At 40.5% G+C, this 25,024-nt stretch overlaps 1 pseudogene; it reads left to right on the top strand.

Annotated features, from left to right (window-relative positions):
* Positions 1-1,554: 1,554 nt before the first annotated feature.
* On the top strand, positions 1,555-14,072 carry LOC128776079 (uncharacterized; annotated as a pseudogene).
* The last annotated feature ends 10,952 nt before the right edge of the window (positions 14,073-25,024 follow it).

Below are 25,024 nucleotides of genomic sequence, written 5' to 3'. Positions count from 1 at the left end.
TTCAATTTGTATTTTGGAAAGAGAGAATCAGCAGAGACGGGGAGAGAAAGAGACAGAGAGAAAGACAGAGAGAGAAGCTTAAGCAGGCTCCATGCTTAGCACAGAGCCCCACACGGGGCTCAATCCCCTGACCATGGGACCATGACCTGAGCTGCTGAACCCAGCAGTCTGGTAGTCAACTGATGGAGCCATCAAGGTGCCCTGAAAACTGCCGCGACTCTTAAATCATGGGGTTATCAACATGAAACAAATTCTAAGGGGTATACATCAGTTTTCTAGAACTCAAACATAATTAAATAAGCCCCAGAATACACGGTCAATATATCCAACTCAGTTGTATTTTTATACATAAGCAATGAACAATTAGAATGTGAAAAGCTTTTAAAGAACCATTTAATATCACACCAAACATTGAAATACTTACATTTAAATCTAACAGCCATGCACAGGATCTGTATGCTAAAAGCCACAGGAGGCTGATTGGATCAATCAAGGAAGATATAAATAAATGGAGACATATGCCATATCTATCCATAGAAGCCTCGCTAGTAAGATGCCAATTATCAACTTGATCTAGAGATTCAACATAATCTCAGTGGAAATCCCAGGATTTTTTGTGGATATCAGCAAGCTGATTCTAAAATGTGTGTGAAAAGACAAAGGAACTAGAACAGCCAAACAGCTCTGAAAAATAACCAAGTTGGAGAACTCATGTTGCACAATTTTAAGACTCAATATAAACCTCCCGTAATCAAGGCAGTGTGATATTGAAGAAAGATGGAGACACAGGTCAAGAGATAGAACAGAGAATCCAGAAACTGACCCCATACACAAGCATCCTCACCCAACTTCTGATAATGACATATAGCCAACCTAACAGAAAAAGGGATATAGTCTTTCATCAAGTGTTACTGGAACAATTAAGTGTTCGTATGCAATAGTAATCAATGAACTAAGTAATTATTTGTTTAATTAATCTGTTCATTGATTAATTAATTAAGAGAGGCCTTGACCTAAATTCATAACTTATACAAATATTCACCCAAATGGATCATAGATGTAAGTGTAAAGTACAAAATTATAAAACTTTCATAAGAAAGAAGGAGTGATGTTGATTCATTGAATCTTTCAATAAAAACTTTTGGAGCACTTAGAATGAGACAACACAGTCTACACCCAGAGGATCCATTAGTGAACAAAAGGAGCAAGGATCACTGTGATCTTGGTGCTTAATAGTCCAGTGGGGGGACTGACAAAGATAATGGAAATAGAAACTATGGTAGAGAATAATGAATGGGGAAAAAAGGAAATACATCTTGGAGAGGATAGAAGAATTGGGGGAGGGGGTGTGAAATACTAGACAGGGTGAAATACTAGACACAGAGGGTCCTGCTGAAAAAGGTGTCAGTTGAATAAATACCTCAAGGAAATGAGAGAACTACCTGCTGACGGGAAGGTGATCTAGGCAGAAGGACCCATGAATTCCCCAAGGCAGGAGTGTGAACGTGTGTACTGATGGGAAGCAAGGAGGCCAGTATAGACAGAGAAACGAGGATGAGAAGAAGGAGGAATAAAGAGGTGGAGGTTGTGGGTCAAGGAGGAGAAAAAGAGGATGAGGGAGAGAAGGATGTAAACACTGCCAGCAATAGACAAGGTGAAGCCACATCTGGTCATACCTGTTCCTCCGCCTCACATTACCGGCTGCAGTTCTTTTTATTTTTTAATTGACATTTACTAAACTGTGTCTAGACCATGAAAAGCTAATTCTACTTGTAGCAACTAATTGAAGCAAGAAAATGGAACACACTCAATGATCAATAGCAGTGTTTAAATAGGTTATGGCATGCTATGTGGCCTTTAAAATTCATAGACCTGCAGAACATTTATGACCTAGCGAACTGCTCATATCACTAGATGACCAGAAATGGGATTCACAGCTACATAGCTAATTTTGGTTAATGCATGTACATATAGCTCTTCCGTGGCGATTATACCACAGTGTTAGAGGTGCTTACCTCCAGGGGCACCTGAATGGCTCAGTCGGTTAAGCATCTGGCTCTAGATTCCAGCTCAGTTATGATTCCACAGTGTGTGGGACCAAGCTGCATATTGGGCTCTGCACTGACAGCGTGGAGCCTGCTTATGATTCTATCTCTCTCTCTCCTCCCATCCCTCACTCTTGCTCATCTCTCTCTCATTCTCTCTCTCTGCCAAAAATACATAAACATTAAAAAAAAGGTGTTTAGATATGCTTATCTCCAGGTGTTTGACTTATGACCATTTTTCTTTCTTCTTTTTTTTAATTTTCTAAATTTTGTGCAATAAACTTTAAGACTACCATAATCATAAAATAACGTTTCAAATAAATGATTCAGTCTAGTGTCATTTAAATAAGTAAAGGGTTTCAATTCATAAATTTATTAGGTACATTCAACATATCAAGGATAATTTCAAATAGTCCAGTGTTAACGTTGCTAAGGTCTAGATTACAATGGGAGTCTAGGGATACCTGGGTAGCTGAGTCAGCTGAGTGTCCAACCTCTGCTCAGGTCATGATCTCACATTTGTGAATACAAGCACCACACCAGATTCAGTGCTATCAGCATAAAACTCACTTTGGATCATCTGTGTCCTCTGTTTGCCCCTTCTCTGTTTGTGCTCTCTCTGTCTCAAAATCAACATTATTATTTTTTTTATTGTTTTATTTTTTTAATGTTGATCTATTTTTAAGAGAGAGAGAAAGAGTAAAATTCGGGAGAGAGAGAGAGAGAGAGAGAGAGAGAGAGAGAGAGAGAGAGAGAGAGAGAGAAAGAGAGACAGAGAGAGAGACAGAGACAGAGAGACAGATAGAGAGATAGACAGAGAGACAGAGAGAGAGAGACAGAGAGAAAATCCAAAATCCAAATCCGATTCCGGGCTCAAACTGACAGACTGTGAGATCATGACCTGACCTGAAGTCAGATGCTTGACCAACTGAGCCACACAAGAGTCCATAAAAACTGTGAGTATATAAGAAATTACATTTGTTTGAAAATCATATAATAGGCTTTACACCATATGCTATTGGCTTTAGGAAAGACTTTAGTGAACAGATTCATCAACCCACTTACTCTAATTAATATATTAACTTCCAAAATATCATCTTCAGTGGGTCTGCTCCAGGACCACATCATATTAAACACGAACAAACAAGCAAGCAAGCCAACAAACAGACAGACAAAGAAACAAACAAAACAAGAACTAGTAGCAAATCATGACACATAATGATCCATCCCACTGTCAACTTTTGTTACTATTTTTTTTGGCCAAAGAGCTTATTTCAAAGGATTCTATTGCTTTTAATACAGATGAACTTCTGCAATTAGTTCAGCATATAGGTTTGTGGACATACTGAAAATGTAAAGTAAATACATAATTTTATATTGTATAACCTTAGGCCTCTAACTTCCATGAAACTCCAAAAGGAGGACATTACCAGCACCATCTCCCTGCGATCACTCCCCATTCCTGCTCCATCTCCCTTCCCCAACGTAATCAATATCCTGACCTTGAGCAACAGAGATTAAATTAGTCCATGTTTGAATTTTCTAAAAATATAATGGAATAATATGCATTTCTTTAGATCTGGCTTCTTCCGTTCAACATTATAAGGCTCATCGGTGTTGTTTTGGATAGGTGTAACTCAGGGATTGGTACTTCCACATTATATTCTCTTACATGATTGTTTAACAATTTGCTTATCCATTCTACTGTTGATTCACGTCTGGAATGTATGTTTCCATACTGTACTTATTATTCGGAAGGCTGCTATGAACATTTCCCTTTTACTGTGCTCAGCATGAAGCATATCTATTACAGCACGTTAATGTTTAGTTAGCTGCCTTAGCCTTAAACCCTGGCTGTACATCATAATCACCCTGATGTCTGGATGGCAGTTCCACAGATCATTCTAATTTGAGCTTGGGTTAAGAACCACTAGGGTAGATGTTGAAATCCCCAGACAAAAGGAGGAGATGAATCCAGTTTAAGGAATTCTCAATGGGTTCCACTTTCTGGACAATAAAATGCAATGTAAAAATTATTTTCTGGCCATATTGACATCACTTTTCTCCCCCTCCCCCTCCCCATCTTTCTTCTCCTTCTCCTTCTCCTTCTCCTTCTCCTTCTCCTTCTCCTTCTCCTTCTCCTTCTCCTTCTCCTTCTCCTTCTCCTTCTCCTTCTCCTTCTCCTTCTCCTTCTCCTTCTCCTTCTCCTTCTCCTTCTCCTTCTCCTTCTCCTTCTCCTTCTCCTTCTCCTTCTCCTTCTCCTTCTCCTTCTCCTCCTCCTCCTCCTCCTCCTCCTCCTCCTCCTCCTCCTCCTCCTCCTCCTCCTCCTCCTTCTTCTTCTTCTTCTTCTTCTTCTTCTTCTTCTTCTTCTTCTTCTTCTCCTGAGGACTCCTCTTCCTCCCCCTCCCCCTCCCCTCCCCCTCCCCCTCCTCCTCCTCCTACTTCTTCTTCTTCTTCTTCTTCTTCTTCTTCTTCTTCTTCTTCTTCTTCTTCTTCTTCTTCTTCTTCTTCTTCTTCTTCTTCTTCTCCTCCTCCTCCTCCTCCTGAGGACTCCTCTTCCTCCTCCTCCCCCTCCCCCTCCCCCTCCCCCTCCTCCTCCTCCTCTTTCTTCTTGTTCTTCTTGTTCTTTTCTTCTTCTTGTTCTTCTTGTTCTTCTTCTTGTTCTTTTCTTCTTCTTCTTCTTCTTCTTCTTCTTCTTCTTCTTCTTCTTCTTCTTCTTCTTCTTCTTCTTCTTCTTCTTCTTCTTCTTCTATGGTGTAGCTTACATTTTGACCTACAAAAGACCCCACCCTGGAGATACACTTTGCATGGATGTAGTGACAACTATGAGGAAATCAAAACAAAATACAGTGTTTTTGTTTTGTACATGAGTGTAATGTGCCAGGATTTTTTCCACACGTTTTACAGGCATTACCAATAATCTCACAACTATACTGAACATAGGCGTTATACTTCCCCTTACAAATTGGAAAAGCAAACTCTGAGGTATCATTTGACTACAATCGAAGATCTGGCTGGTAGAAGAAATTGATGGGGCCAGGTAATTTAAAAAATCCACAATTTTGCCCAAGGTAACCTCTGGGAAATCAGAAAATGAGCGGCTTTCATAAGTGCAGCTGCCCAGAGCCTTTCGGAGGAGCCGTCTGTGTGGAGCCCGGGCTTTGGCGCCATCACATCTCCAGGATCTCACTACCAGGAGAAACCCCCATTGTTGGGAAGGGCAAGAACATCCATGCATGGCAACTTAAGGTGTTTTAACCCCTGTCAAGATAGTGCAAACCTCCAATTACTTCATTCGGTACTTCAAGGAGCAAATCAAAGCACACCTCGTGGGATTTTCAAAAATCACTCTGAGATGAGAAATCAAACAACGAAAAGTCATAGCAACGCAAAGCAAGAAACACTTTCCAAAACAGAAAGGGCCCTCTGGAAGGGCCAGGCCATGAAGAGGGGATGAGCCCACTTTAATGCAGCAGTGCTCTCAGAGGAGAGCACATAAAACAAAACAAAACAAAGCAACACAACAACGACAACAACAACAACAACAACAACAAAAATGTTAAACAACGTTAAACAAAAACGTCAAAACACATAAGGAATAGAAAACTATCCACAATGATGAAACCGAAGAATTCCTGTCAGACGAAATTCCAGGAGGAAGTGACCTTTAAAGAATTGATCAAAATAGATAAAAGCAGTATAACAGCAAGAATTTAGATTAATCGTCATAAGATTAATCACTGGGCTTAAAAAAAGGCATACAAGACAACAGAGAATTTAGTATTGCAGTGATAAAAAACTAAAACATAGCCATGGTTAATTAAAAAGGCAATGACATAGGGATTGGTCTTAATCACTGATACAAAAACAGATAAGCTGGAAACTTGGATGTCTATTACCCAAGTTAATAGTTATGCGATTGTAGCAAAAGCTAATTCTAAAAAAACTTTTAAATAATGAAAAACAGAAAGCTAAAATATGTCAAGGTTTAAATACCTAGCATGAGCCGTGCAGCTGTATAGTTGTTTAAAATTCTAGGATATCAAATAATATTATGTGATAGCCTTTGTAACACATGCAAAGTTCACCATTTCTACCTTTGCTCTTCTACATGTGGAGTAATACGTTATTGGGTCTTATAGAATATCTGAAAAAATGAATAGTAAAAATTATAAAGTTTTTGAAAGTATATTTTGCTAATGATTTTGTCATGTCAAACAAAGTTACAAATAGGTGTTATTTCCAAACCCTATTCACGTGCACTCTTATTATGGCTAGACTCCATAAAAAGTTATTGCACAATTGCAATAAACATGATTACCAGTGCAATCTATTTTTTTTTAATTCCATTTGTTCATTTATTTGAAAGCCAGAATAGAGCATGGAGAGTGTACCCTGTAGGTTCTGGATTCTCTCCTTGATTCCACATATCTTATTTGGGCTGCTACCATAAAGACAGTAAAACAATATTATCTGGACAATGAACATGTAAACTTTAGTACACCTCACTAGTATTACAATTTTGCTGATTAGCATATGTGTTTACAAATACACTCGTGTGCACTGGGTGAAGTTAGATGTTTCATACCTCTATCCATATCATGAGGAATTCAATATATTTTAAAGAGTTAGATTCCAGTTACCAAATCTAATGGGGGATAACATGCACAGTTCTTGCTTATTTCTCACTTATTGCGAAATTATGAAGGTAACATAGAGCCCAAAGGGTAAATTCTTTTTAACTACACTTAACTGAACATATATCACTGAAATTCAAACTTTGGCCTTTCAAAGATGACATGAGACTGAACGCGGAAAACCCAAAAGACTCCATGAAAACGCTGCTAGATCTGATACATGAATTGACCAAACTCACAGGATACAAAATCAGTGTAAAGAAACTGGTTGCATTTCTATACACCAATAAGGAAGCAACAGAAAGAGAAGTCAAGAAATCAATGCCAATTACAATTTCACCAAGAACCCTAAAATACCTAGCAAGAAACCCAACCAAAGATGTAAAAGATCTGTACGGTGAAAAGTATAGACAATGTATGAAGGGAAATGATGAAGACATAACAAAATCAGAAACAAACAAACAAACAAACAAACAAACAAACAATCCATTCCCATAGAGTGGAAGAATGAATAGTGTTAAAATGTCAATACTACCCAAAGCAATCTACACATTTAATGCAATACCAATCAAAATTGTACCAACATTCTTCTCCAGACTAGAGTAAGCAACCTGAAAATTGGCATGGAACAACCAAAGACCCTGAGTACTCAAACTTATGTTGAAAAAAGAAAGCCAAAGTGGGAGGCAGCCCAGACTTCCCCTTTCCTATGGAGCTGTAATCATCAAGATAGTATGACATTGGCACAGAAACAGGCACATTAACCAATGAAACAGAGTAGAGAACCCAGAAGGGGCCCCACAAATGTATGGTGAACTAATCTTTGACAAAGCTGGAAAGAGAATCCAATGGATAGAAGACAGTCTCTTTACAAGTGGTGCTGGGAGAACTGAACAGCAACATGGTGAAGAATCAACTAGATGACTTTCTTACAACGTGCACAAAAATAAATGCAAAATGGATGAAAGACTTAAATGTAGACAGGAAACCATCAAAACACTAGAGGAGAAAAGAGGAAAAAAACCCTTTGACCTCAACTGCAGCCATTTCTTCCTTGGCATGTCTCAAAAGCCAAGGGAATGAAAAGGAAAAATGAATTATCAGGACCTGGTCTAGATAAAAATCTTCTGCACTGCAAAGGAAACAATCAGCAAAATTAAAAGGCAACCGATTGAGGAGTGAAGATATTTGCGAATGACATATTGGTAAAGGGTTAGTATACAAAATGTATAAAGAACTTACCCAAGTCACACCTGGAAAATGTAATACAGTGAAAAAATGGGCAGAAGACATGAATAGACACTTTTCCAAAGGAGACATCCAGATGGCCCACAGACACATGAAAAGATGCTCAACGTCACTCATCATCAGGAAAATACAAATCAAAGCCACACTGAGATACCACCTCACACTAGTCAGTGTGGCTAAAATGAGCAACTCAGGAAACCACAGATGCTGCCGAGCATATGGAGAAAGAGTAACCCTCTCTCACTGTTGGTGGGAAAGGAAACTGGTGCACCACTGTAAGCATGAAACCTACGGACATCACAATGACTCTAAACGCATATCTTTCCCTAATAACACTGAATTTCAATGGACTAAATGCTCCAACCAAACAACATAGCGTATCAGAATGGATAGAAAAAAAAAACAAAAAAACAAAAAAAAAACAAGACCCATCTCTTTGCTGTCTACAAGAGACTGATTTTAGACATGAGGACACCTTCAGATTGAAAGGGAGGGGATGGAGAACTATCTATCATGCTACTGGAGGTCAAAAGAATCCTGGAGTAGCCAACTTATATCATGCAAAGTAGAGTTCAAATTGAAGACTGTAACAAGAGATGACGAAGAGCTTTTTATTTTAATTTCAGTGTCTCTCCATCAGGAAGAGCTAAACATTTTAAATGTCTACACACCAAATTCGGAGACACACACATATATAAAACAATTAATTAAAAACATACAGAAACTTGTTGATAAGAATGTGGTAATTGCAGGGACATTAAATTAACCACAGAAAAAAGGATGGAAAATCTCCAAAAGCATGGAGGTTAAAAAACATCCCACTAACGAATAAATGGGTCAACCAGGCAATTTGAGAAGAAATTAAAAGATATAAGGAAACAAATGAAAACGAAATACAACAATACAAACCCTTCGGGATGCAGCAAGGGCAGTCCTGACAGGGAACAACAAAACAAAGCAAAACAAAACAAAACAAAACAAAAAACAAAACAAAACAACAACAGCAACAACAAACATTGCTATCCAGGCCTATCTCAAGAAACAAGAAAAATCCCCAATACAAAATCTAACAGCACACCTACAGGAACTAGAAGCAGAAGAGCAAGACACCCCAAACCGAGCAGAAGTAGAGAAATAATAAAGATCAGAGCAGAAATAAGCAATATGGAGTCTAAAGGAAAACAGTAGAGCACATCAATGAAACCAAGAATTGTGTTTTTGAGAAAATACACAAAAGTGATAAACGTCTAGCCTGGCTTCTCAAAAAGAAAAGAGAGGGGACCCAAACAGGTAAAATCACAAATGAAAATGGAATTATGACAACGAATCCCTCAGAAATTCAAGCAATCATCAGGAAACACTATAAGATCTTCTATGCCAACAAACTGGACAACCTGGAAGAAATGGACAAATGCCTCCATACCCACACACTTCCAAAATTCAAACGGGAAGAAATAGAAAATGTGTACGGACCCATAACTAGTGAGGAAATTGAATCAGTTATCAAAAATATCCCAATAAATAAGAGTCCTAGACAAGGTGGCTTCCCTGGCGAATTCTAGCAGACATTTAACGTAGAGATAATAGCTATCCTTCCCAAGCTGTTCCAAAATATGGAAATGAAAGGAAAACTTCCAGACTCATTTTATGAAGCCAGCATTACTTTAATTCCCAAATCAGACAGAGACACAGAAAAAAAAGGAGAATTACAGGCCAATATCCCTGATGAATAGGGGTGCAAAAATTCCCAACAAGATACTAGCAAATCTCATTCAATAGAATATAGAAAGTATTCAACACGATCAAGCGGCATTCATTCCTGGCCTGCAGGGCTAGTGCAATATTCACAAATCAATCAATGTGCTACATCACATTAATAAAAGAAAAGATAAGAACCATAGTACACTGTCAATAGATGCAGAAAAAGTATTTGAGAAAATACAGCGTCCTTACTTAATACAAACGCTCAAGAAAGTTGGGATAGAAGGAACCTACTTTAAACATCATAAAAGCCATTTATGAGAAGCCACAGTAAATATCGTCCTCAATGGGGAAACACTGAGAGCATTCCCCCTGAGATCAGGAATAAGACAGAGATGTCCAATATCACCCCGTTGTTGAACATAGTGTTGGAAGTCTTAGCATCAGTAATCAGACAATAAATGAAATTAAAGGTGTCATCATTTGCAACGATGAATTCAAACTTCCACTTTTGCAGACAACATGACACTATACATGGAAAATCCGACAGACTCCACCAAAAGTCCTCTAGCATTGATACATGAATTTAGCAATGGTGCAGGGTACAAAATCAATGTACAGAAATTGGTTGCGTTTTATACACCAGTAATGAAGCAACAGAAAGAGAAATAAAGAAACGGATCCAATTTAAAATGCACCAAGAGTCAAAAAATACCAAGGAATAAACCTAACCAAAGATGTAAAAGATCTGTATGCTGAAAACTATAGAAAGCTTGTGAAGGATATTGAAGAAGATACAGAGAAAGCGAAAAACATTCCATGCTCGGGGATTGGAAGAATAAATATTGACAAAATGTCAATACGACCCAACGCAGTCCTCACATTATATGTAGCCCCAATTACATTGCACCAGCATTCTTCTCCAAGCTGGAACAAGCAATCATAAAATGTGTATGGAACCACAAAAGACCCTGAATAGCCAAAGTAATACTGAAGAAGAAAACCAAAGTGAGAGGCACCACAATGCCAGACTTTAGCCACTACCACAAAGCTATAACCATCAAGACAGCATGGTATTGGCACAGAAACAAATACATAGACTTAATGGCATAGAATAGAGACCCCAGAACTGGACCCACATACGTATGGCCAACTAATCTTTGACAGAGCAGGAAAGAATATCCAATGGAAAAAAAGACAGTCTCTTTAACAAATGGTGCTGAGAGAAGTGGACAGCAACATGCAGAAGAATGAAACTAGACCACTTTCTTACACCACTCTCAAAAATAAACTCACAATGGATGAAGGACGTGAATGTGAGACAGGAAACCATCAAACACTTGAGGAGAAAGCAGGAAAAATCATCTCTGACCTCAGCGTCAGCAAGTTCTTATTTGAAACATCTCCGAAGGCAATGGAACTAAAAGCAAAAATGAACTACCGGGACCTCATCAAAATGAAAATCTTCTCCACAGTGAAGGAAACAATCAACAAAACTAAAAGGCAACTGACCGAATGGGAAAAGATGTGTGCAAAAGTCATACTGGATAATTGGCTAGTATCCAAAACCTTTAAAAAGAACTCACCAACTCCACACCCGGGAAACAAATAATCCAGTGAAGAAACAGGCAGAAGACTTGAACAGACACTGTTCTAAAAAAGACATCCAGATTGTCAAGAGACACATGAAAAGATGCTCAACAGCACTCCCCGTCAGGGAAATCCAAATCAAAACCGCACTGAGATACCACCTCATGCCAGTCAGAGTGGCTGATGTGAGCAAATTAGAAGACTATAGATGCTGGTGAGGATGTGGAGAAACAGGAACCCTCTTGCACTGTTGGTGGGAATGCAACCTGGTGCAGCCGCTGTGGAAAACAGTGTGGAGGTTCCTCAAATCATTAAAAATAGATCTACCCTAAGACCCAGCAACAGCACTGCTAGGAATTTACCCAAGGGGTAGAGGAGTGCTGAGACATAGGGGCACATGTACCCCAATGTTTATAGCACTACTTTCAACAACAGCCAAACTATGGAAAGAGCCTAGCTGTCCATCAACTGACAAGAGAATAAAGAAGTTGTGGTTTATGTATATACAATGGAATACTACTTGGCAATAAGAATGAAATCTGGCCATTTGTGGCAACGTGGATGGAACTGGGGGGGGGGTATTATGCTACGTGAAATAAGTCAGGCAGAGAAAGACCGATACCATATGTTTTCATCCATGTGTGGATCCTGAGAAACTCAGCGGAAGACCATGGGGGAGGCGATGGGGGGAAAAAGTTATAGAGAGGGAGGGAGGCAAACCATAAGAGACTCTTCAATACTGATAACAGACCGAGGGTTGACGTGGGGTTGGGGAGAGGGGAAAGTGGGTGACGGGCATTGAGGAGGGCACCTGTTCGGATGAACCCTGGGTGTTGCGTGGAAACCAATTTGAAAATAAATTACATTGAATGAAAAAGGAAATCCAGGGGTTGCTCTTACTGTATATGAGATTGCTTTCCATTTTCAGCACTTTATGAGCGTGAGGTAGTAGTAGCTTAAGCTGCGTAGATGAAAGTTTTGTGTGTTTAAGAAAAGGAGTTGAATAAAGACAGAGGCCTGTCACAAGTATCACGTTGACCTTGGCAAGTTTCTCTTCTGATTGTTACCATGACTTTTCACTCTTAGTGATTCACCTAGTTTGGAGTCATCCTTTCATACGAAGTGGATTTCAGTTGATCATGGTAGGTGGTCTTTGTAGTATTTTGTGAATGAATTGTGTATGTGGTGATGATGGATGGACTATGCTGGTTGCTTTCAAAAGCACTTACACGGACGGTGTAACACGTTTTCTACCCTTGGAATCCCATATGGTCTCTTACTACCTTGTGTATGCCTTACCTGAAATATTCATGAATTGGTAGGTAGTGAATAGGTTTTAGTGGCACTGAATGCCCTACTGGCCACTCACACAGAATTCGTTGCCACTTTGCTCTTAAGCACACAATGACTCGGTCTTCCCTAAGCTGCATGAAAGTGAGCATGGATACTAACTAGGCAAACTGTTTGCTGCTGCTGTGAAGAACAGCTTCCTGAACTGTGAGCTGTAGCAACACAGGTATGGAACCCTAAGCAAGGCACAGTATATCGGTATTGTTTGAAAGGGTAGAGTAGTTATTTCAATTTGGCTTTCAGTGCGTTGCATGACAAGGCATTTAATTAGCTAAAACCCTCTTAGAGTCATGTTTGATTGCAAGGTGTGTGTACTGTCCACCGCTAAGTGTCATTTCATGTTAGATGGAATTAATGGAGGCTGAAGCACCCGTGCATTCACCTCTAAGACAACCCTCTTGAACTCGTGAAGAATTATGGGCCTTCTCAGGTAAGATTAGGTACAGGTCTTTCTCAAGGGCATAGTCTTAAACACAGCCAAACCTAAGGCAGCTTTGGGCAGCCCACCGTGATAAGATATGCAGACATTGTGACCTCACAAAGCGCCTGGTCTCCTAGCAACTGCGATGTAACTCTCACAGCCTGCCTCCTGATTTGGCTTCATGGTAGAAAATTCATCAGGGCCATGCGGCGGCCGCGAGACCTGGCAAGCGCGGGCGGCCCCTAGTGGCCTCACATCCTGAGCAGCAAGAAGAAGCTGGGGGCGCTGGCCCCAGGAGGCCCTGGCCCTGGCAGCAGGGGAAGGAGCCTCTAGCGCTGCAGGAGGGGCCGCCCTGGAGGCGCCTGAGGAGAAGATGGTGTACACGCGGAGGTAGGAGCCCCCGGAGGCCTGCCTCCAGACGGGCCGGCCAGCTGCCAGGCGGAGGCGCCACGGAGCCCGGACGGTGGCGGTCGGCCAGAGGAAGATGCCGCCCCCCGCCGCCGCCCTCCCGCGAAGACAGCAGCCACCGCAAGCCCATGGCCCCCGGGCCCTCCTCCGGGGGCCGCACCCTGGAGGAGAGTGGGAGGGCGGCCACCCCGACGCTGACCACCTGCCCCACCATTCGCGGAGTGGACGACGTGTGGGTCGAGAGCAGCCTGGCAGAAGCGCGGCGCCAGGCGCGCCAAGTCCTGGGAGTGAACCTGGAACCCGTGGTGAGACTCCGCCGCTTCCCAGTGCCTGGGCGTGAGATGCGGGCCACCGCCGCGCGACCTCTCAGCCCCGGGACGGGTTGTGCCTGGAGGGATGAACCAGGGACAGCCGGGACCCGCGTCCCCTAGTACACTTTATGGGCGAAGAAGCACCAGATGGTCCCGGCCCGCGCCCCCGGGATGCGGCGCCGCCTGCTGGGACTCCGCAGCAGCTGTGCCCCTCTGCTGCCTCCCAGCACCGGGTCTGCGGAGGGAGGAGACCCCTGGACCGCAAGGGAGGTCCCCTTTCTTCCTAACCCCAGATTGAGATGTCTCCAGGACTGTAGGTGCAGATCCATGTGCTCTCTTGTTCCCTCATTGGTCTGAAGTCGTCAGACTTCCACCCCCACCCCCTCCAAAGGAATTTGGTTCCATGCTTGTGTAATACAGCTAGAATTTCCTTGCTGTTCTCCCACCTCTGGCTCCTCCCGCCTCATTTTCTTTCTTTCTTTCCTTTTTTGACTGCCACTCTTTCTGGACGAAAGATCGAATATGTGTGGAAAGTTGTTGCAATAGTTGGTATTCTCAACACCAATTGCAGTAGTGGGTATTCTCAATCCCACACCTTTCTGAGTTTTAACTGGATTCCAACGCTTTGACCAAGGATACTGTCTAAGAAATTCAAGCGTATCACTGTTAATAATGTAAGGATTTGTATGGCTTTGAATGTCATGGGCTCGGTGATTACAAACCAAAAGATTCAAAGTTCAACTGTGTACACATTCTTAAGACGTTTCTAAAGATTTTATACTGAAATGTAATGTTGATGTTTACTGAACTCCTAAAGGAAATGGTAGACACTCGGAAGGTTTTGTTTAGTAAAATTAACTTGGGAAATTCTTTATAAGTGGGTAAAATTGAAAATGCATTGAGAAACCTCACGGTTTCTATTAAAAACCAATGAGTGAATTTCAAAAAATAATAAATAAATAAATAAATAAATAAATAAATAAATAAATAAATAAATAAATAAATAAATAACTGGTGCTGGTTATGGACATGGATGGAAACCACTCGGAAATGACTTGGCCTTGTACCAATCTCACATACTGATCTGGGAATCTTTCCAGGATAATTTATTTTAAAATGGAAGTCACATAGTGTAAATGAGTAGGGGTAAGCGTGGTGACTAAACCTGCATACATAATAGCCGTTGGAATTCTCTGAAGTATTACTGATCTAGAGCGGTGGTACATTTTTTTTGGCACCAAATAACTGGTTGAGGTTATCTTTGGGCAAAAGAGATTTTCCTCACTTGTTTTTGTCGTTGTTGTTGGATAACAGGAAATATCCACATTACCATGCATCACTCTTATAAATATCATGGCAGTTGGTTAACAGTTTTGCTCCAGGACTCTCCTTTATTATCTTATGTCCATGCACAGTTATGTTAGCAGGTATTGGTCTTTTGTTTGACAATCAAAGACCACAGGGATCAAACAGGAGAGCCACACAGAGTACTTTTCACTTTTATGATAGTGTTTATGTCCTGTGGCCAGCATGGAATTCTTGATTATCCAAGTGACCTGAGTTATTGGTGGCAGCAAGACTTAATGGTGTTTAGTCAGTGGTGCCGCAGCCAGATTTTACTGCGATATCGGAAGGGCCAAGGAGTGATTTTGTACCACTATTCTTTCAAGTTTAAGTATTTTGCAATAGAACCATCCATCCCAGGCTGAAACATGACCTATTAAATCTTCCATATTACGGTTTCTCCATGCTTGGCAGCTTTTTAGGGGAATAATGAGAGTTGTGATTTTGTTTTAAATTTTCTTTTAATGTTTATTTATTTTTGAGACAGAGAGAGACAGAGCATGAATGGGGGAGGGTCAGAGAGAGAGGGAGACACAGAATCTGAAGCAGGCTCCAGGCTCCGAGCTGTCAGCACAGAGCCCGACGCGGGGCTCGAACCCACAGACCGTGAGATCATGGCCTGAGCCGAAGTCGGACGCTTAATCGACTGAGCCACCCAGGCGCCCCGAGAGTTGTGATTTTGACTCTTGAGCTTGTAGAGTTCAAATGGCATAGCTTCCTAATATACAGTTTTCAGTAAGCCTCATATTCTTGTTTTCACTACTCAGTGGTAATGTGTTGTTACAAATACTGCCACATGAGTAAATAAAAGTGAATAATTATTTAAAAGATGCAGAGGGTTAAATTATACTCGTTTCATAGGAAGCTTATATAAATTTTCGTTACTAGCTTCCATGGCCAATGGTATTTCAAATACAGAGGTTTTTCTCCCCCACCCTTCCCAAAGTAACTGTTTTAGCTAATTAGCCCCTGAGGAAAAGATACATATTTGTACAACTTCCCTATTGTATATAATTGTATAGTAATTAAAAATGAATCCAATGACCATATTAGAATGTAATTTCAACATATAGCTTATCTAGGTAGCGCCCCGAGGGTTTTGAAATTAGATGTAGCTGGGAGGATAACTTTGCTCAGCACAGCTTTGAAACACAACCATTGACACCATGCAGTTATTTGAACTTAACTGAGAATCTTAGTTTTTCCCTGCTATACCTTGTTACTTTATTGCACTTGAACTTGCATTCATGCTTTGGGTTGTCTGGGCTATCTGATTTCGGTTTGGATCTGAATGTCCATCCTAAATTCAATATGTTGTTTAGCTGGTCCCTTAAAAAATATTGCCATTTCTAGTTTAAAAAACAGGATATTTAAAAAAAAATTTGTTTTTGCTAAATTTTTAGCAAAATTTAGTAGGAAGATGAAAGTATTTTATGTATCCTTTTGGGCAGACCGTGAAAAGGAACTTGACATGGTGGCTTTTCTGGTGAGGCGTTCATTTACTGTCTTCTAAAATGAGTCTGCGCTTAGGTTGTACAGGTTTTTGAAATAAGTCCCATAGTCTTTATTCATTCTCGGACCTTTATATCTCATATGACACAAGAAGGAGAAAGTTTATGACCTTGCTGTGCTTGAGTGCCTATATGTGGTGACTGGCACCTCAAATAAGCTTTTGAATTCCTGATGTCATTTTTATCCCCCTTCTACTTGTCACCCAGCAACTAAATTTTCCTTACAGAACCAGTAATGTTATAATTGTGGAGAGCAAGCTTCATTGTTGTTTACTGTCACTGTTGTGCTGTGTGTTTTGTCCAAGTTTGAGTACACAATTGATCCAGTATAATTTAAACCGGTGGCTTACACATTAATTTGCTGTGTGCAAACAATAGTACTAGTGTTCTGAACACTGTTGAATAAAAATGCATGAAACATATTTGGATACAAAGAGATCTGAGCAATTTTGAACTCATAGTTTTTTGGTGTTCCAAGGATTGCCATGGAGCTCTTAAAATCAGTGTTTTTAGTGCATATATAATTTATATATATAATATTTATATCATTTAGAGGGTATATATATTATATAGTGGATATATATATATATATATATATATATATATACACACACACACACATATACATATATGAAATTTGCTTTATTGGTGTATTTAAAATATTTTTGGTAGATTGTCATGTCTTATGGGAATTAGAACTCAGTTGTTTGTCATGGAACTGAATTGTGTTCTGGGACAGTTTAATGTGCACATATGATTAAGATTTACAATCTGGTTGTACTTTTCTTTTTAATGTATTAACTGTAAATACGTGTTAGAGAATGTGCAGTGTCTGGCTCTTCTAATGATGTTGGAAAGTTTTGAAATGGAATCTTAGGTTTGCATGTGAATCGCAAAGCAATGTGAGAAATTTTTATTTCTTTTGTTAACGGCAACACCCTGGAAGCCTGGAGATATGGTTTTTATGCTATTTTGGGAGTCAACAGTATGTCAATATAAAGACTGATGATCTAGGGAATCTCGGAGAGAATGCTTCATGTCAGAGTCCAAACCATTACACCGTTTGCCACAATAAACACTTTAAAACTGCATCAAAGTTCATTTTGAGTCCTGACTCCAACCCCCTTCTAGTAGTGATGGAAAGCCTAACACTCACGTATGTTTATATTATAAAAGAACCTAAGTGTGCTGCATAAGAGTAGCAGCAGTAAAGGCTGTCCTAGAGAATAAAGTAAAGCCAGAATTTGCATTACAGCCTAGCGGGTAGAGGTAGAGTGCTAGCAAGGGCAGGATTCATAGTATTATGTGCCCTGGATTTGTCTTTGTGTCTGAGTTCCTATCCATATTTGGAGGCAGCAGCATACTAACTGTGGATCAAATTGCCTGCAGTGGGATGAAAGATTGACCACTTGAAACCGTTAGAACTGTACATAAGTTACAGAAATGCTCTGTGCTTTAGCTTCCTGAAAAACCACATGTGGTTAGTAAAATAAACTATTGGACTACTGAGAGGATTAAAAAAGGATGTTAATGGGTGAACACATAGAAAATGCTTCATAAATGCTATTAATTGGAGGCATGTGGGCTGAAAATAAATATATATGCTGAGAGGTACTTGCGAGTTTAACATCCTGAAAATAGAGTGTGGTCTGAGACAGCCAAAAGACAAATGATGAGAAGGTAATGTATGAGTGGGTTTAGTTGAAGAAAGAGACAGCAGGAGGTGAGGTTAAGTTGATTTATTAGGAAGTTTTCACTGTTGGAGGTTTTCTAGACTTTTCTAGACTTCCTTAGATATTTGGGGTCTTTTGTCCTTTGTTCTGAAATATATTTAAAACATATTGCTATGTATATTAAACTATCTGAGAATTTATACAAACAATAAGAGTTACCGATCACAAACTTGCCAAATGTCAACATGAAATTTTCATTTTGGGTAAGCTCGGTAATGTTTGCTTTAAATCCATGTGAGTTTACATGTACAAAACTAAATCTGAAGCAATATGTGTGAGTTTTGTACTTCCTGTGTTAAAGGAGACCAGTAAGTGCAGTAGTTAGATTTGAAATAGCAGAACGTTGCTACCATAGGGAAAAGATAGCCTCACAGTGGAAGCATGGACACACTCATCTTTAGATTTGGGTCTAATGCCTGTGACTTAGCTCTGATTCCACTCCCACCTGCAGAAGGAATAACAACATATTCTAGGTTGGGGAGCAAGTCAAAGTTACAGTAGCTGAAATTAACAATAAAAGAATTTCCCTAGATGGAATTTATCTGGTGGTAAGAAGATCAAAACTGAGCCTGGCTGCAGAGTTTGCAAGAACAATGACTTCTCGTCAGCACTCCCTTGTCTTGGCAATGTCACCTTACACTGAAATTTATAACATGCGGGACATATCCAGAGCCCAAAAGGAAAGCAGTGTTCAGAACAAGATGGGACAGTATTGCTCTCAAACAAATTTGAATAAATATTCTTGGGGACTCAAAACTGAACTTCTCTTACTTTGAAAGGTATTCATGGAAAAGTTAATGTTGAGATTCTTCCAACTACTGAAATAAGTTATGTAAAATGTGTATGTATATATATGTATATATATATATATATGTATATATTTATATGTGTATGTATATACATATACATATATACACATATATACACATGTGTATGTATATATACATATATATACACATATACAAATATATATACATATATACATATATGTAAAGAAAGGAAGGAGGTTATCATGAGTCACTGGTCCATAACAATTCTGAAGTTCAGCTGGCCCAGGTAGGCAGTCCTTTCATTGGGTCTTAAGGCCTGGGAATGATTTTCCATGGCTCTAGCTCCTCTGGGGTTCTGGCTTTCAACCTCCAAGTCATTCTTCCCTTCTCATGAAAGGTAGCCTGTGTCTACAGCCTTATGGTTGTCTTGGCCTACTTACTTATTGTAGGAGTTTGTGGGTCCAAAGCCTTCTTTCATTTTACTCTCTGGGATTAAGTAAACCCTTCTCTAACATGGACGTTTTCAAACCTTTATAAGGAAAAACACTCCTAAACTTCAAGTTATGTTGTAACAGAGAGAACCCTGTGGCCCACAGTTTAGTCTGCGAGGGTATGCTTATGAGAGAGAACACCAGTATTCTCCAAGACCCTTCTTCATTTAGGACACTTTTCTAGCATCTTTTCCCCAACGTCATCTGCTGAGTGATGTTGGTAATAATTTCACCTTCAATAAGAGTGACATTATTGATGTTATCTGTGCTAACAAAACATGAAATTGTATTTGAATGGCATTGAGTAAGGGCAAGTAGTATCGGTTAGGGATGTGTTCAGCTGACACAGAAAGGCTGCCACCAGTGGCATGAACAAAGAGAGTTTTACTCACAAAGAGGCTGTATGCTGTGCTCCATTAAGGCAGCAATGTCATCTGCAGCAGGCTGCATGGAATGGCAGAGCTGCCAATTTCTATACGACCTACTACACAATTTTGGAGAAAAGGGTAGCAGCCATTAATATAATAATACCAATATTTTTACCACTTACCATCTTCAAGATGCATCACATGTGTGAGCATTTCAAGCTCACAGCACATCTGTGAGGTAGAATTGTCAATGTCTTTTGGAGGTCATTCGTTTTCTTCTTAAGTCAAAAATTAGCTGTCATATTTCTAGGGCATGTGGCTCCACCCAATCCCCTCCTAGGTTTCCTTTGCTTATCAATGCATCAAGAAAACTCATAGGAATTCTAGAATTTAATACTTGTGAGTCATGGAGAAACCAGTTCTGCCTTATCAAATCACATTAAATACTCATGCCATTCAGTATACTCTCAGATGAACCGTTGGAAGGTGTTCCTGTATTAGCGTTGTATTTCTGTTGGCAAGAACCTTGCCTCCTAGGAGGTACTGTAACTTTCATATCTATTAGTAATTGCCAATGAAGTAAAAACCAAGAGTTTTCTTTGTCTTCTTGTTGACACGTTATAATGTATACTAAGTTACCTCGTTTCCTTGTTTACTTTCTTCGCATCATATACCAACTGCAATATCATCACGGAACAATGGTGGCCCCGAATGTAGCATCATTAGCTTTGGAAACTTCAGATATGGCCACGGTAACAGTTAGGGTGGACTCCATCCAGTTCTTGGCCACTTTGTCTTGTCTGATTCTCCCCGTTTATCTACCTCCCACCCCACACACCTAGCCCCAGCAGCACTGAGAATCTTGTTAGTCAGTGAATCTCCAGCAGATACAGATGCAGACCATTTCTCTGGATAATCTTCATGGTTGACTGTGGCCTGGGTAGCAGGACTGGTTCAGACAGAAACACCTGATTTGGGTGCCATCAAGCAGTATCTGTGCCCTCCCTGAGAAATGGGACAGTATGCATTTCAAACCCTTCAAGTCTCCCTGCAGACTTCTGTGTTTTGTTGCTTTCATCCACCTACCAAAGCAACCCAAACTTTATGCTAAAGAGACTGGGCTTCGTGTGTCCTTTGCAGATTGGAATGCTGTTACTAGTTTGGGTTATCTTAACAAAAACTGGCAAATTATCTAAAAATGTAGAATTCGGTGTGAATTCAGAATCCGTACCTGTAGTAAGCCTCCATGGTTCCGTTGATTAGGGAGAGGTATCAGACCTTACTGTAAGAAACCCTGCCTTCGAATGCTACAGCTCTATGGGCTTTCAAAGCACTATTTCTAACCTGGTTACCAAAAGTCGTTAAGTCTTTGTGAGTATACATTCAGAGCTTTTTTTAAGATCTGGATCGTAGTCTCCAATTTTTCATTACCTTCCTAACACATTTATTCCCAGAGTTCTCTTTATTTTTGAATCGTCCTGTTGGGCCTTTCACCACACCTGTCAAATAAAAAATTTCCTCAAATTGAATATATGAACATTTAAGAGCAGTCACGTGTTCAGTGCCCAAATATTTTATGTTTTCCGTTAGGAGTTTATTCTGTCTGTGGATGGTGAATAAACAAATGACTTTTTTTTCTTTTTTCCCCACATAATTAAGTAGATGTGCAAGGCAGGATGCTAGGTACCTGTCAAGGGTAATAGGACGTTCAGGAGTGTAAATAAGATTTCTGTCATCAAAAAAAGAAAAAGAAAGATTATTTGATGAACTAAGATAAGCTAAAAAGCTTAAAGAACTTGATGAACTAAGATAAGCTAAAAAGCTTGATGAACTAAGATAAGCTAAAAAGCTCTACTGACATGATGATAAAGCTCATCTTTAAAGCTTGCTTTGTGTACTCATATTATTCCTTTTTTCTTGAAATCTAAAGAAGCTTTTCTCTTTGGCTCTTAACATGAAGTGAAAAGACATTTTCCCCCTATATGTTCTTCTGCCGTTTTTAGGCTGAGCTTTTACAAAAGGCTTTTATGTATTCATTGCTTTTTATCCTCATCCTTTGTCCGAAACAAGCCTTGAGATGGGGAATGAGGGGGGACTATTTCTAACCCAAGTTCAGAGGACTTAACTTCTCATAAAACCCATCAATTGATGAGGCATTGAACTCGTATCATGGTGTTCCTTGTGCAGCCCATGGGCAGGATTCCACTGAAGTAATCGATAGCATCGTGGAGACCCTGTCTCTGGAAGGAACTAACAACAAATAAGGGTTTGACCTTATAGGCAGATTTTCCTAGAAATCTAGGAATCAAGAGGGCCAGAAGTGGGATGGTGGGAGAGGGACACTGCAGATGTGCTGAATACCCAGGTTCGCTTGAAGCCAACTGAGCAGAGGAAGGTTCTGTCCTGGAGGAGCTTGGCTCAGCAGGGATCAGCTCCCAATTGTTATGCACTTAGTGAAAATACACTCATGAGAGCCTACATGAAGGATGCCTCCAGAACTCTAAGAGGATTCGTTCCTTTCTTATATCTTTTTTTATGGAAAGTGTCTTGGCGATGCTTACTTCACCTTTGTGTGTCCACAGTTCTTCCTCCCACTAGTTGTGTTGCCATGAACCTCCTTACATAGCCCTTGCTCCCCTCCTAGACCATGTGTTCCTCATGGGCAGGGCTCACCTTAGCCATCCGTGTGTCATTACTACAGTGCCAGCCATGTGCAAAGGACCCTGTACATACTGAATGAATGCAATGTGTTTATGGGGTTTCAGTTCCCAATTTTTACAGAAGAACTAGCTGTCTCACTTCAATTTTATGTGTAACAGCAGCACTCTATACTGGGGATTCTCTCTCACATTCTCTCTTTTTACAAACACCTGCATAATCAACTTTTGATGAACTCTTACCCTTTTGTGATCAGATGAATTGGGTGGAACCTTTGCCATCTAGACCTACTATCTTATTTGCAACCCAACACCACTTCAATTCCCTATCCTACAGTAAATTCTTGCTTAGCAAGAAGCACTATAGTTCAGTGACTAAGAGGGTGGCCCCTGGAGCCAGGCTGCTTGGGATCTAAAATCCTATTTTGGTCTATTTCTAGCAGCAGACCTTTGGACAACTTACTTTTTCTCTTTGTTACTCAGTTTTCTCAGCTGTAAAATCAGGCACAACCTAGCACCTTCACCACAGAGCTCTGAAATGAATTCAGTGAGGTAACAAAGGTAAAACACTTGGAATAATGCATGGAACCCCCTTCACTGCGAGTCAGTAAACACTCGCCTTTATTAGTGATGTAACTACGTTTTTGACAAAGTCGCTGCTTGCTTACTTAAAACCTCCACGTTGGCTGTGTTGAATGTACAGAACAGGTGAACTATGGAAGGCACCATGTCAGAGTCAGGCTTACTTGGTAGAATGAGGTCCAATTCCCTGATGCTGGTGATTGCAAGAGGATACTCAAGGGCACAGAGAGGCACAGAGAGGCACAAGGCCCTCGGTACAAACCCATAACAAGCTGATCAGAAAGCCATAGGAAAACAGAGGGAACAAACTAATTTTCCTTTAGTTCCCACCATACACCAGTACAGTTCTCTGCAATTCACACACGTTTCCCTCTCAAGCAAACATAACAGGCCTGTGGGAAAGGTATTATTATTCCCATTTAACACGCAACTAGACTAATGCTTAGAAAGTTTAAATAACTTGCCAAATATCACATCTATGTGGCAGAGCTAGGATTTGAACCAGCATCGGTCACATCCCACTGCCTCTGCCAATCTTTAGAAACATCTTTGGAAGAAGTGAAATACGTTAGTCATAATCATGCGCTGAATAACATAGGACTGGGTACTCTAGGCCCATGCAATCCCAAGGCGGGAAAAATATTAATTTACGAAGGCTATTTTGCTTACTGTTATATTTCTCAGAGTGCACAGCGTAAGTGTTCACTCTTTGTGAAATGAGTGAGTTTACGAGGGAATGGACAGAAGTGTGAATACCTATGCTCATACGATTACACCGTGTAGTTTGGTTGAGGATCTCGGGACACTCTGCCTTACATCTTAACTCAGCAGAGTAACGGGAACGTTAGAGCTGTCATAGCAGGTGAAAGAGAAGGTTACTTATCATACCACTTGTCCCAAATTACTCGTAGGCCAGTTTAAAAAGCAGCACACAAACATAAGACAGTGAGAGAGAGCCAGGAAAGCTCAGAGAGAGGGAGAGAGAGAATCCCAAGCAGGTTCTACGCTGTCCGCACAAAGCCTGATGCAGAACTGGAGCTCGCAAACCATGAGATCATGACCTGAGTCGAAAGCAATATAGTCACATGCATAACTGACTGAGCCATCCAGGTGCTCTCACCTTTGTTAAGATTGAAATTCCAGGTTTTTACGTAGATAAATGACAGATCTTACAAACAACAACAAGACAGATTAGAAGGATGGTTCAAAACCAAGGATTGCAAGATTGCAGTAAGGACATAATATGTGGGAGTAATCGGGGTGGGTGGGAGGAAGGAAGGGCCAGGGGCCAGATGGAGGGTCTGTAAATGGAAGCCGACATTCTAGCAAAGGTGGAGACTTGTTACTTCCACTCCTTTACTCCCGAACGTGTTGTCCCCAGCATGTGGTGTCCACTTACCATATGCTTCAGGGCTGGAGGATGGATAAGCTGCCCATTGTAATCAGGAGAAAACATTCCACCCACAGAATTCACTAATTGGCCTGTTCTATAATGTTTACCCTCTTACTGGCATTGCTAAAAGCACCTACTTTCTCTATACCACCATAGAACAGGCGGATTTTCCCTTGTCTGCCTTTGCTCGCTTGCTTGTCAGTTTATTGGTCCACCTGTGGCTTTATTCACCACTCACCGAAAACTGACTGAGGGACTCTGTGTGCCAGGCTCTATTCTTGAGGTATACCCCTGCCTCCGTAGTGGTGGTGGGTAATTCTTGACCTCTGGGCTTTCAGCTACTACATCAGGTGGGGCTCTCCATCACCTTCTGTTGCTTTTTCATTGTCATTGGGAAGGTGTCTGCCTGTTTCTTCTCTCTAATTATGTACACGGTAGAAATCAGTGCTTTGGGGATATGGATG

The sequence above is a fragment of the Panthera pardus genome, unplaced genomic scaffold, assembly GCF_024362965.1.
Source record: "Panthera pardus isolate Hobbes unplaced genomic scaffold, ASM2436296v1 HiC_scaffold_119, whole genome shotgun sequence".
Classification (NCBI taxonomy): domain Eukaryota; kingdom Metazoa; phylum Chordata; class Mammalia; order Carnivora; family Felidae; genus Panthera; species Panthera pardus.
Note: the sequence above shows the minus strand (reverse complement) of the source record. Positions and strands in the feature narration are given on the sequence as shown.